Source organism: Oryx dammah, unplaced genomic scaffold (assembly GCF_014754425.2).
Source record: "Oryx dammah isolate SB20612 unplaced genomic scaffold, SCBI_Odam_1.1 HiC_scaffold_3, whole genome shotgun sequence".
In the NCBI taxonomy this organism is placed as follows: Eukaryota; Metazoa; Chordata; class Mammalia; order Artiodactyla; family Bovidae; genus Oryx; species Oryx dammah.
This window is the reverse complement of record NW_024070187.1, coordinates 95,310,411-95,323,753: the sequence shown is the minus strand read 5'-3', so window position 1 is coordinate 95,323,753 and position 13,343 is coordinate 95,310,411. Positions and strand designations below refer to the sequence as shown.

The 13,343-nt window shown below is 45.0% G+C and overlaps 1 protein-coding gene and 1 non-coding gene across 2 annotated transcripts in view; one reads left to right on the top strand and one right to left on the bottom strand.

Moving 5' to 3' along the window:
* Positions 1-13,343, top strand: part of RASGEF1B (RasGEF domain family member 1B) — a 653,319-nt gene that overhangs the window by 447,018 nt on the left and 192,958 nt on the right. The window lies entirely within an intron of this gene.
* Positions 12,936-13,007, bottom strand: TRNAF-GAA. The gene has a single exon. It is a non-coding gene; the product is annotated as a tRNA-Phe (tRNA).

The following is a 13,343-nucleotide window of genomic DNA, read 5'->3' as shown; positions in this document are numbered from 1 at the left end:
CTGGTCAGATAGCTCTGTGTGTACATGAGCGGGTCCATTTCTGTCGAGTCCCTTTCTGTCCTGAGAACATGGGACCATCCCAGGAGGTGTGTGACCTGAATAATTACACTATGTGCTGCATAGACATACTGAGAACTTGTCACCAGGACAACCATGGATGACAGGCAGCTGAGCACTCTGTTTTCAGGGTCCAGAGAGAGAAGCTGACGAGAGGAAGATTTCGGCCCCATAGCCTGTGTCTGTCAGTGTCGACATGGTTAGCTTTTGATAGTTTAGAGGTTGTTTTTCTGCTCAGGGAATGATTTAGGGCCTTTTATCCTGTGATTGCCAGCACTTCTTTCCCAAGAAGGGCAGAGGGAGGGGAATCGAGATCAAGCTAAAATACCTCCATTTTCCAACTCATCGGCAGCTCTGCCAATAGTGGCGATGGCCTACAATGGTATTAGGACGAAGGGTATTTAATGTATATGCATCACCGTGTTCCTTAAAGTTGACACAGATCAGGTTTTTTTTATTTTTAGAAAACTAGAAAGTTGGAACTCCCATTTCTGTAGCCCCAACCATAAGGTATAAGAAGAGAATGTTCACAAAAATGTATTCCAGTAGACATTAGGTGTGGGGCTTCCCAGGTGGTGCTTGTAGTAAAGAACCCACATGCCAATGCAGAAAACATGAGATGCAGGTTTGATCCCTGGTTTGGGAAGATCCTCTGGAGAAGGCATGGCAACCTATTCCAGTATTCTTGCCTGGAGAATCCCGTGGACAAAAAAACCTGGTGGTTCTTCCATAGGGTCGCAAAGAGTCGGACATGATTGAGTGACTTAGCATGCACGCAGACATTAGGTGCAGACAAATTACTCTTTGATTCCACTTATATGAGGCACCTAGAATAGTCAGACTCAGACAGTCAGAAGTACACTGGTAAATGCCATGGACAGGAGGGCTTCCCGGTGGCTCGGTGGTAAAGAATCTTCCTGCCAGTGCAGAAGATGCAAGAGACGCGTGTTTGTGTGTTCGATCCCTGGGTCAGGAAGGTCCCCTGGAGGAGGAAATGGCAACCCACTGCAGTATTCTTGCCTGGGGAATCCCACGGACAGAAGAAATCTGGCAGGCTATAGTCCGTGGGGTCTCAAAGAGTTAGACATGACTGAGCAACAGAGCACACAGCGGCGGGAGGCGGGGTGGGAGAACGGAGGATTGTTGTGTAATGAGGACAGAGTGTCAGTTTAGGAAAGTGAAAAACCCAGGAGGTGCATGATGGTGAAAGCTGCACAACAATGTGAATGCGCTTAGAGCCACTGAGCTGTGCAGCAAAACATGGTCAAAATGGTATGGTTTATACTATGTGACTTTTACCGTAATAAACAGATATTTTAAAAAAAGAAAGAAAATGTCCAGGTCACTGTGATGAACGGTCTCACCCAGCCTTTAGTGCCATAGTGCACACCCTGCTTCTTGAAACTGACTCTTCCTCTTATTTCCCTTAACCTGCACTCTCTTGGCTTCTCAGCTCCTGCTTGACACATCCTTAGCCTCCTTCACTAATTCCTAATTTTCTCCACTCAGTGCTGTGGTGAGGGAACTGCCTCAGGATCTATAGTCAGCCCCACCCCCCCACCCCCCTCCACTCCGTCCTCCTCCCCAGAAAGATTCCACCCACTGCCACTTCCTCACTCACACTGAGATCCTTTCCTGTCAGCGCTCAGCATCTCACTGCCTGCTGGGTATCACCGTGCAAACATCAAGTAGGCCTCTTAGACTTAATTAGTCAACAGTCAAGCTGACTGAGCGACTGAACTGAACTGAACTGAACTGAAGCTAAACTATGGTCCCTTCTTTCCCCTGGACCACCCCTCACAATTGCTCATCATCACTAAGAATTTCCTTCTATTGTTGGTGGAGCAAAAATCGCTTCACAATCTTTGACAAGAAATCTGGAAGACTCAGTGATGAAAAGTATGTATATCCTTTAACCCAGCAATCCCACTTATGGGTTCTCTTATTGAAGTCAAAGCACATCTCTGTATGAGCATATATAAGTAAGGATGTTTATTTTGCGTCCTGGTGAGAACTTGGGAACAAACAGAATGCCCATCGGGGAGAATAGATGACAGTGAATTATAGCCATTATGCAGCTATTTGATGTGAAAAGAAGCCCATGATGTATTCTGAAGTCAAAAAGCAACTCAGAAAGTAATATGTACAGTAGTATCTAGTATATCAGATAGTATTATCTAATTATTGTACAAAGTCAATCTAGGAAAGCCCTGTATGTGTACACGTGTCTCTGTGCTTGAATGGATATGAGGAAAGAAATAGATATTCAGCAGACTGTTAGGATTGTTTCCCTGGGTGGGGCAATGCCCAGGAAAACAGAGCATATATTGTTTTTATAGTAATTGGAAAAATATTTAATTGCTCATCCTCCTGTATTTCTTGCTAGTCCATCAAGTAAGAATCTTAGCATCACCTTAGGCACCTCCTTCCCTCTTCCTCTTTCCAATGAGTCATTGTTCTTACATTTGCGTCCTCTACTAGACTATAGAGTCATTGCGAGCAAGGGCCTTCTGCATGGAACCTCACATCGGTATATGGTTATTGACATGAAATGAAGATGTTAGTGTCATTGTGCCGTATTTCTATTATCTAATATCTCTAAGCTTTCTTCTAATTCAGAGTGATACCAGTGCTTTCACCAAAACCTTTTAATGCACATCCCCTTCCCCCACCCCTGCTGTGGAAAGTGGGCCCTTGGAATATAAGATATTATATCATGTACTCTGCTGTCCCGGTTTCACTTATTTGGTCTTCTTTTATGCATATTTTTACTCAGTTCTGCATCCTGCTTTCAGTATCATTTAGAGTTTCTTGGATGGGAGGCAGGTAAACAGGGGATAAACAGCCCCGAAGGACTGTATGCAGATTTGCACTGAAATAAGCAGAGAACGCCACATGTGTCAAACATAATGAAGAAACCAGTCCAAATATCCACATGTCTCCTGGTGTCAAAGCTCTGGCCATTTGAAATCACGGCATTCAGACATTTCAGAACCAGTTCTTAAAATAATACATAGGGAACGTTTTGCCACACCCCAGGTAAGCTGTCAGCACACCGACACCTTTATATACCCACACCCACAGCCAAACACACAGACACGCACATACTGCATCAAACTTTGCCTGAACCCCCACTTGCTGACTCATGATTTTTCTGGCTCAGTTCCAGTGGCTTTCCAGGGCCGATGGTTCACTTCTGAGTGGCCTGAGGAGGGGAGTGGTAGGTGTACGGTCAGACTTGATAGGTGAATTGCCCCACTGATCTTTCCACCAGTTCTGCATGTACTACTATTCCTGTCTGCCTTTCAGGACTTGAACAGATTCCAATACAAAGATCTGTGATTGACCATCCTCCCAGTGTGTGGGATCTCACAGCACATTGAATGACCATGCAAGCAAATAAACAAGAATACGGGACCTCTGAGAGCAGATTGAGTGAAATCATATCATGCTATTTATATCCCCAACGTTTTTCAGCCTGAGAGTTCAGCATAATCGCAAATATCAGTCACAACGCTCCTTTGTTCCTGGAAGTTGCTGTTTATCTGCTTTGCCATTTTACTAAGAGGGGGATAGAGAATAACTCATAAGACATAGAATCAGCATTCTATTAAAGGACCTCAACTCTGCCAATAGTGAGACCCAAGAAGTTAACATTAATTGATATGAAACAAATTGGGGTTTCTTCAGAATGCTACCCATTGTGATGAGATCTATACCTAGTTATAATATATCAATAAGTTCCAGACTGAACACAGCTGGTAGATAGAATTTCATGCAGGAGGTATGCTTCTTGAACCCCTCTGTGTGTGTGTGCTCTGCATTTTTAAGAGTTGATGTCAAGCTGGTCCCTGTTAGGGGGCTGTATTTCCATCTACTCATTGTGAATTCTGAATACAGCCTCCTTAGTCCAATCAGTTGACTATTCTGCTTGGAGTCAACCCTTTGGAAAGATATTCTGATGCATTTTGGCTCTTTATCGAGCCCCTCTTCTCTACACCCCACCTCCCCAAATAAAGAAGAAATACCACCCGAAGCAGCAAAATGTCCTCAGAGTGAGCATAATCTCCCAGCATCAGAAGTTAGTGGGAGCTTTGCCGAGGGAGAGGAATTAGAAATCAGCCCATAAAAATAAATGAATCTGTTTCCATAGTGACGGGAATCTTTCTCCTCATAGTTTTTATCCTGTGTTCCCCCGCGGATCCCTTAGGCAGAATAACAATAAACTCGAAGAAAACATTTTATTATCTTAATGGATTCTTAATTTAAAGCCAAAAGCCTTTAAATTATCTTCCCAAGGATACCGCTGGCCGTAACTTTTGGAATTGAATACCTGAACGGCGTTGCAGGAGGCATATCACCTCCCAGAGCCCAGCCAAGCAGGGGAGGTGGAGAGGGGAAGACCTCGTGGGTTACACAAGCGTTTTGTATGCTGCTTTCCTGATGGGTAACGCACCTGTCATGTTTAATATTTCATTGGAGAAGGAAACGTGCCCCTGTCTATGTTCATCTGCTGAGTGAAATTCTGCCCCGATGAAGCCTGCTCGCGGTAAACGCGACAGGGCGCCCTCATTATGCCCCTAAATCATATTCCGTAGCAACCAGGAGGGATCCAGAGCAACAGCGAAGCCTGAGCCACTGCTCTTTCCCCACCAGCCAGCTCTAGGGAGCCCTTTACCTATGTTTCTGCAGCTGTGGCTGGATCTGCCTCTGCCATCACATTGTAGAGGCTGAGGGAAGCCCAACGGCTGTACTATGGGAAGAGTAGCTGCAGAGGAAAAGGACTCAGAGGCACAAACCTCTGGACCAACACGAGAAGGGGCTTCCCAGGTGGTACTCGTGGTGAAGAACCTGCCTGTCAATGCAGGAGGCCCAAGAGATGTGGGTTCGATCCCTGGGTGGGGAGGATCCCCTGGAGGAGGGCATGGCAACCCACTCCAACTTTCTTGCCTGGAGAATCCCATGGACAGAGGAACCTGATAGGCTACAGTCCATGGGGTCCAGAGTCAGACATGACTGAAGTGACCTGGCACGCATGCATGATGGTGAGGAACTGAGAGGCAGAGCTGGTAGAAACGTCTTGGTGTCAATGTGGCAAATTCATCAGATAGATAGATGGTTGGTCCATATGCAGAATGGTGCAAACCACATGTGTTGAAATTATTTCAGCCTTGTCGCAAAACCGACCAAGAAGGGTCTGAGTAGATACCCTTGATTTTCTCAGAAGTCATCTCAGTAGAAAAAAGTCATGATTCCCTTCCTTAATCCCTTAGGAGAGTGAACATAGGTCCCTGTTTTGGGGGGAGGTTTAGGGTTTATGTCTATTGTCTCAGGATAATGACTAACATCACCTCTTTTCATTCTCGAAAGTATCTCAAAGGCTTGAACAATAAATGTGAAGGTCACTCTACTTAAAGCCCATAAATTTAAGTCTAGTCTCCCACCGCTGATCTTATGTTTATTTCTCTCCATAAATATTACATGCTGTCTGTAGACAGCATTGTGCCTCTTTTCCATAATGTAGCAGCTGGCAGATTTAGGCGCTTTCAGTCTAAGATACATGGAGCCAGGAAGATATGATTCTGAAGAGGAAAAGTAGAGAATGGAGTTGCTTCTTCCTTACATTGTAATGCTTCAGGTGTATTAAAAAGCTCATGAATTAGTTTTGAACCTTAGATGCGAATTTCTTGAAGACAAAGAGAGAATGTTACTTATCTATTGCCAGGAGCATTTACAGGCATTCAGTGCATGCGTGCTAAGTGGCTTCAATCATGTCCGACTCTGTGACCCCATGGACTGCAGCCTGCAAGGCTCGCTGTCCGTGGAATTCTCCAGGCAAGAATACTGGAGTGGGTTGCCATGTCCTCCTCCAGGGGATATTCCTGACCCAGGGGTCGAAACCGCATCTCTTACATCTCCTGCATTGGCAGGCGGGTTCTTTACCACTGGCACCACCTGAGAAGCCCATAGACACTCAGAAGTGTGAAACTGCAAGAATGATGAATACAGCAATAGCAAGGAGGGAGTTTATTTGGGCCCAACATGAAGCAAGGTTTGGAGGAGAGGGTTTGGATACTAATACATGACAGTAGGGTTGAAAAGGCAGAAGGAGAAAGGAATTTCTGAGGCCATTATTTTCTCTCGTCACGTCATTCATTAATGTTGGTTATTGTCGCAAAACCAACCAAGAAGGGTCTGAGTAGATACCTTTTTAAAATTAGAAAAAAGAAATAGGCAATAAGAAAGAAGATTTAAAAAGGTCACTTACCTCCCAGTATACTCATGATGAACTTTCTGGGACGGTGATGTCTTATGTTTGTCACTCGCATTCACACAAGTGTAAATGTGTGTCTGTATTTTCGTGTGGGTCTCTTGTCAGGATCACTGCTCTGGGAAGAACTGCAGTGTTGCCATTAGCAAGAACTGTCGTCCAGGGCAGCCTGCCACTACTTGTTACGGTGGCAAGTGAGGGCTTGGGATTATCTGAAGACTTTATATGAGTATTCCTGGGTCGGGAAGATCCCCTGGAGAAGGAAATGGCAATCCACTCCAGCACTCTTGCCTGGAAAATCCCCATGGACAGAGGAGCCTGATAGGCTACAGTCCATGGGGTTGCAAAGAGTTGGACACGACTGAGCGACTTCACTTCACTTCACTAAGTGGTAGAAGAGACACCTGCAGGAAGAGCAGTGATCGTTTGGGGTTTCTAATTTTATTCATTTATTTTTGGTGGTGCTGGGTCTTTGCTGCTGTGGGAGCTTTTCTCGTATTGTGGTGAGTGGGGGCTGCTCTCTAGTTGCGGTACACGGGCCTCCCCTTGCAATGGCTTCTCTTGTTGTGATACATGGGCTTTACAGCTCAGGCTCAGTAGTTATGATACATGGTCTTAGCTGCTCTGAGGCATGGGAGATCTTCCCAGACCAGGGTTTGAACCTGTGTCTCTTGCATTGGCAGGTGGATTCTTTACCACTGAGCCACCAGGGAAGCCCAGGGCTTGGTTTTTCTTACTTTACTCAGACTCAAGTTTTCCCTGTATTTTTCAAGGATATTGTGCCTTTGCCAGAGGCTTCTGTCACTTAGGACCAAGTGAGTACAGTTGAAAATACTGGACTTGGAATCAGAAGATTGGTACCGCTTCTGAATTCATCTCTTATTTGTTGTCTGAACCTGGGGTAGTTCTTTAACCATTCTGAACCTTAGTTTTATCACCGTGGAGGCATTTATTTCCACCGTATAGCATCAGTATAAGGATCAAATGAAATCAGAAACATACCTGATGGTCTAGAACATAGGCAGTGATCAGCAGATGGTGGCTGATGTAAAGAGTGGTAAGTATATTCTTTACAGTTCCTTATGGAATCGTGTTTTTGTGGAAAACAAAGGCTTTGGGACGTGGAGTTGGGTTTGAGGCTGTGTGGAGCCCACAATAACTATAATTGTAAAGCAGTTTGTTTAACGTTTTTAAGCCTTTGTTTCCTCATGTTGTATGCTCAGTCACTCAGTCGTGTCTAACTCTTTGCGATCCCGTGGACTGTAGCCCACCAGGCTCCTCTGTCCGTGGGACTTCCCAGGCAAGAATACTGGAGTGGGTTGCCATTTCCTCCTCCAGAGGATCTTCCCCACCCAGGGACTGAACCCATGTCTCCTGCGTCTCCGGCAGTGCAGGCAGATTCTTTACCGCTGAGCCACGTGGGAAGCCCTTGTTTCCTCATCAACAACATAAAATTATTTACATAATAAAGTGTTAAATTAACAAATCAAACTTCACATCATCATCATTGTTTTTATGATGATGGTGATGAGGATAGTTTCCTTATTGGTAGAGTTGAACAGAGAAGAAAGAGGAGGAAGAAGAGTTTATCATGCTATTATAAAGACAGATGAGAGGATATTTTATTACTATTCTTTAAGTCCTACACTTTCAGATGGAGGTCTGTTTTATTTCAGCTGTTTTCAACCGTGACTGTGCATTAGAATCACTGGAAAAGTTAAGAAAAATAGAAAAAAAGACAGTAAAATGAGAGGCTCTGGAGGGCTACACTGGCTATCATTTTTAAAAGCTCCTTAGATCACTGCCATAAGCTGTCAGGGTTGAGAACTGCTGCTGTATATCTGTGCCTCCAGAAGGGAGCTACTGGTAAGAAGTATGACTAATTTTCACAACTCAGAAGGGCTCCAACAGGAAACTGGTGGGGACCCTATACCCCATGTTGGCAGGAAAAAGGAGAAGCTGGGGGAGCCAGCCAGCCGTGGAAAGTGGCCTCCTCCCAAGTGGCTGGGGTGTTTTACAGCACCGAGTTTAGAGGTAGTGGTGAGCTGAACTCAGCGGGGAAGGCCTCCTTGTGGTTCTGGGCACTCAGCCCACGTCTGCATAACTGCGGCAACCCCCTCCCTAAATCCCAGTCTCTAGTCTTAATCCTCACAAACAGTTTCCCGCCCAGTCCAGCAGAAGCCTATGTTTGTTTTCTGATGCTGCAGAGCAAATCTCCAGGGATAGGGTGGTGTAAAACCATACCTCCTGTGAGCTCACATTGCTGGAGGGATAGGGTAGCTGGATTCTCTGCTCGGTACCTCACTGGGATGAAATCAAGGGGTTGCTTGGCTGTGTTTTCATCAGGAACTCAAGATCCCATTCCAAGCCCCTTCAGGTGGCTGATAGATTTCAGTTCCTTGCTGTTGCAGGACTGAAATTTCATGTGCCTGCTGCCTGTCAGTCAGGGGCCACTCTCAGCTACTCCCACTCCTTCTCACATGGCCCCTCCCGCGGTGGAGAATATCCGTCCTGTCAAATTTATCTCCTGCTTTGCATCTCTGTTACTCTGATGAGCTCAGTCCGTTTTAAGGGCTTACCTGATGGGGTTGTGAAAAGTCAGACACGACTGAGCAACTGAACTGAACGGCTGAACTGAACTGAACTCATTAGGTCAGGCTTACCTAGGATACTCTCCTTATCTTCAAGTCAAATGACTTGGGACCTTAATCACATCTGGAAAATTAGTGTTTCATTCAATAATTGAGAGAGGACATGTGTACACAGTGGAACTACCTTAGAATTACAAAGTCCAAATATATGCTTAAAGCTTTTCAGTGGCCATTCATTTTACCTATTTCATAAAGCCCATGCTCCTTAGCGTGGCATTGTTTTCGTTGTTCAGTCCCTAAGTCATGTCTGACTTCTTGCAACCCCATGAACTGAAGCGTGCCAAGCTTCCCTGTCCTTCACTATCTCTCTGAGTTCGCTCAAACTCATGTCCATTGAGTCAGTGATGCTATCTAACCATCTCATTATCTGCTGCCCTCTTCTCCTTCTGCCTCGATCTTTCCCAGCATCATGGTCTTCCAATGAGTCAGCTCTTCGTATCAGGTGGCCAGAGTGTTGGAGCTTCAGCTTCAGCATCAGTCCTTCTAATGAATATTCAGGAATAATTTCCTTTAGGATTGACTGGTTGGAACTCCTTGCAGTCCAAGGGACCCCCAAGAGCCTTCTCAAGCACCACAATTTGAAAGCATCAATTCTTTGGTGCTCAGCCTTCTTTCATCCATACATGACTATTGGAAAAACCATAGCTTTGATTATACAGACCTCGATCAGCAAAATGATGCCTTTGCTTTTTAATATGCTGTCTAGGTTTATCATAGTTTTCCTTCCAAGGATCAAACATCTTTTAATTTCATGGCTGCAGTTAGTCAACAGTGATTTGGAGCCCAAGAAAATAAAATTTGTGACTGCTTCCACTTTTCCATCTTCTGTTTGCCATGAAGTGATGGGACCAATGCCATGATCTTAGTGTTTTGAATATTGAGTTTTAAGCCAGCTTTTTCCCTTTCCTCTTTCATCCTCATCAAGAAGCTCTTTGGTTTCACTTTACTTTCTGCCATTAGAGTGGTATTGGTATCATCTGCATATCTGAGGTTGTTGATATTTCTCCTGGCAGTCTTGATTCCAGCTTGTGATTCCTGGTGGAGAGTTCTGACAAAACACCGAGGACCAAGACAGGGAAACTGAAGCTGGAAGCCTAACTGTAGGAACAAACCCAATACACTGACAGTAAGGAACTTGAGAACAGTGGGCTGATCCCTGGCTGTGTGATGTGAGTTTCCATCCTCATACTCACTTTGTGAATCTCTATTGCCATTTATCCAGTTTTGTTGAAAATGATGGTTTACAGGCCTGTTTCCTGGTCTCCTGGAGGTGGGAATCAGTGAAGATCTCCCTTCTGTTCCTGGTTTCCAACACAGTTGTCTTCAATACCCTCCACATAATTATTGGTTCTCAACCTGGGAGCTTCCCACATGAAATTAGAAACTGGCCCCAGCCAGGGTGGGCAGGGATCGGTTGAAGGTAAAAGCAGACTGCTCCACATTGATAGGTGGTCATTGTAACAAGCAAGAGGACTAACTACACATGTGTGTCTCCACCAGCTGAAGGACAAGTCGGTCTCTGTGTTCACCCACCAGTATCTTAAAGTTTACACAGAGGCCCATCTTAACGGTTCCATCATGTGTCCAGTCCAGATGGTCTCAACAACACATTGCTGTGTTGAGGCTGTGTCCTTGGAGTAGCTTTGGCTGTGGGAACACTGGACAGAACATTTCACAGACAGGGGTGGGGGCGGGGAGCCTTTGATTACTGGGGTGCAGCTTATAGGTCACTCGTCGGTCAGGTGCTTTCTATGACCTCTTCCAACAATGGTCAAGTTGCCAAAGGGGGTGGGGTGAAGCATGAAGCCTGCCAGGACCAAGAGGGTCTGGCTGTTGACTTCACTTTTCTGAATGACCTCCTAAAGGTGACTTGGGGAAAATTGTTTGTTGTAATGATGTACATTGATTCAGTATTCTTTTTAGAATGAAAACTGGACAGTTCTCGTGGTACAGCTCTAGGGGATGGTAGAGGACATGCACTCACCTTCTTTCTCTGCTCTTTGTGGACCCATCTCCAAGTGCTTGCTTGTTTTGCTATACAGCTTTTTTTTTTTTTTTTTTGCTTACTCATAGTTTCTATTAATACTGCCTCATAATTTTGGATTGCATGTTCCTTTGGTTTGCCATGAACCCAAGTCTGTTTCATGGCTTTTTTCAGCTTCATTTCATATCACCAGCTGGTACTCTCTGCATGACTTAACTCAAACTTAGGAGGCAGAGAACTTAGTCATCCCAGCTCATCTTTTTTTTTTTAACACCAGCAAGCCAAAGGCTTAGCTTAGTTCAGATGCTCACCATTAGCTTAAGTACCTAAAGCCTCTATGATTGGAGAATGGAAATAAAGAAAAGGGATCATGTGCATATAATGTAATGGCTTAGATACCAGGGGTCTGAGGGTGGGAAAATTTTCCTCCAAAGAAATGTAAGTTCAGTTCAGTTCAGTTGCTCAGTCGTGTCTGACTCTTTGCAACCCCATGAATTGCAGCATGCCAGGCCTCCCTGTCCATCACCAACTCCCGGAGTTCACTCAAACTCATGTCCTTCAAGTCAGTGATGCCATTCAGCCATCTCATCCTCTGTCGTCCCCTTTTCATCCTGCCCCCTGTCCCTCCCTGGAGAAGGCAATGGCACCCCACTCCAGTACTCTTGCCTGGAAAATCCCATGGATGGAGGAGGCTGGTGGGCTGCAGTCCATGGGGTCTCGAAGAGTCAGACATGACTGGGCGACTTCCCTTTCACTTTTTACTTTCATGCATTGGAGAAGGAAATGGCAACCCACTCCAGTGTTCTTGCCTGGAGAATCCCAGGGACAGGGGAGCCTGGTGGGCTGCCGTCTATGGGGTCGCACAGAGTCGGACACGACTGAAGTGACTTAGCAGTAGCAGCAGCAGCATATATCTTTGGCTGTGGTGGGTCTTAGTTGCCACATGTGGGAATCTTTAGTTGCAGTATGTGGGATCTAGTTCCCTGACCAGGGATTGAACCCAGGTCCCCTGCTTTGGGAGCATGGAGTCCTAGCTGCTGGGCCATCAGGGAAGTACCCAAGTGATATCTCTGATTCCAGCAGTGAGATGAGTCCTTGAGGGGGGATTGAGCATTAACTCAGGCATTTAAATATCATCACTAAATACTGAGAGTCAAGAGGAGGCTTGTGAGGGAAAAATGAAACCAATATTCAGCAAAGTCGAATTGGGAACAGAAGGCAGTAAGCAATCTGGAGTCTAAGGAATATGTCTAATGACAGCTGATCTTTGTTTACCAAGTTAGCACCTGCCATTCCTACTTTATTGGGCAATAGGAGAAACAGGGCAAGTCCTCAAGGCTGTACACATACAGAGAGACGTATTGGGCTGATCCAAAATAAAAGCTGAGAGTTCCTGTAAGTATCGTTAGTATGCACCAATGGCCTTCATTCATTGAAGACTTACTTGGTGTCAAGCATTGTCATAAATACTGGGACTATGGCAACTCTTCCTCACCCTTGACACTCCATAATCCCCCTCCCTGGTTTATTTTTGCTAATAGCACTTTTACATTTCTAAAAAAGCTACCATTTCACTTACTTCTTTATTTTTTATTCCTCCCCTGTAATCTAAGATCCATGGTGTCTAAGCTCTATGAGAACAGGGATGGTCTGTATCTTTTTTTTTTTTTTTCAGTTTTATATTTGGAACATCCAGAAAGTATCTTTCTCAAAATTTACTGGCTGAATAAATTAATGAATTCCATCATTTACTTGGTTACTTGGGGGTAAGTAGCTGGCAGTGGTTGTGAGAAAGATGAGGGAGGTAGAGGGAGTCCTGTTAGAAGAGAATCCTCCCCCTTCTAGTGTTAGTTGATCAGTCGTGTCCAACTCTTTGAAACCCCTTGAACTGTAGCCCGCCAGGCTCCTCTGTGCATGGAATTCTCCAGGAAAGAATACTGGAGTGGGTTGCCATTCCCTTCTCCAGGGGATCTTCCCAACCCAGGGATCAAACCTGGGGCTCCTGCATTTCAGGCAGATGCTTTACCATCTGAGCCACCAGGGAAGCCCATTAAATCATTTATCTGTGTTTCTTGCACAGAAAATAAGAGAGATCATAGTCATAATTCAGAAACTATACAAGTGTTCCCTGGAAAACATGGAAGAAGTGTGTATACATTTCTGGATTAATAAGAGAGGATTTTCCCCTCTTATTGAGTAAGAATATGTCTCAACATGTTTACCAGTCTACTAATCAGTATAGGCTATATTATGCTGTGATGACAAATAAGCCCACGATTTAGCTTAACTCAATACAACATATGGAACACTGAGTAGCAGAAAGCTCTGCTCCCTAGAGCCACTCAGGAACCCAGGCTAACAATGTTTCCAGCATCCTTAG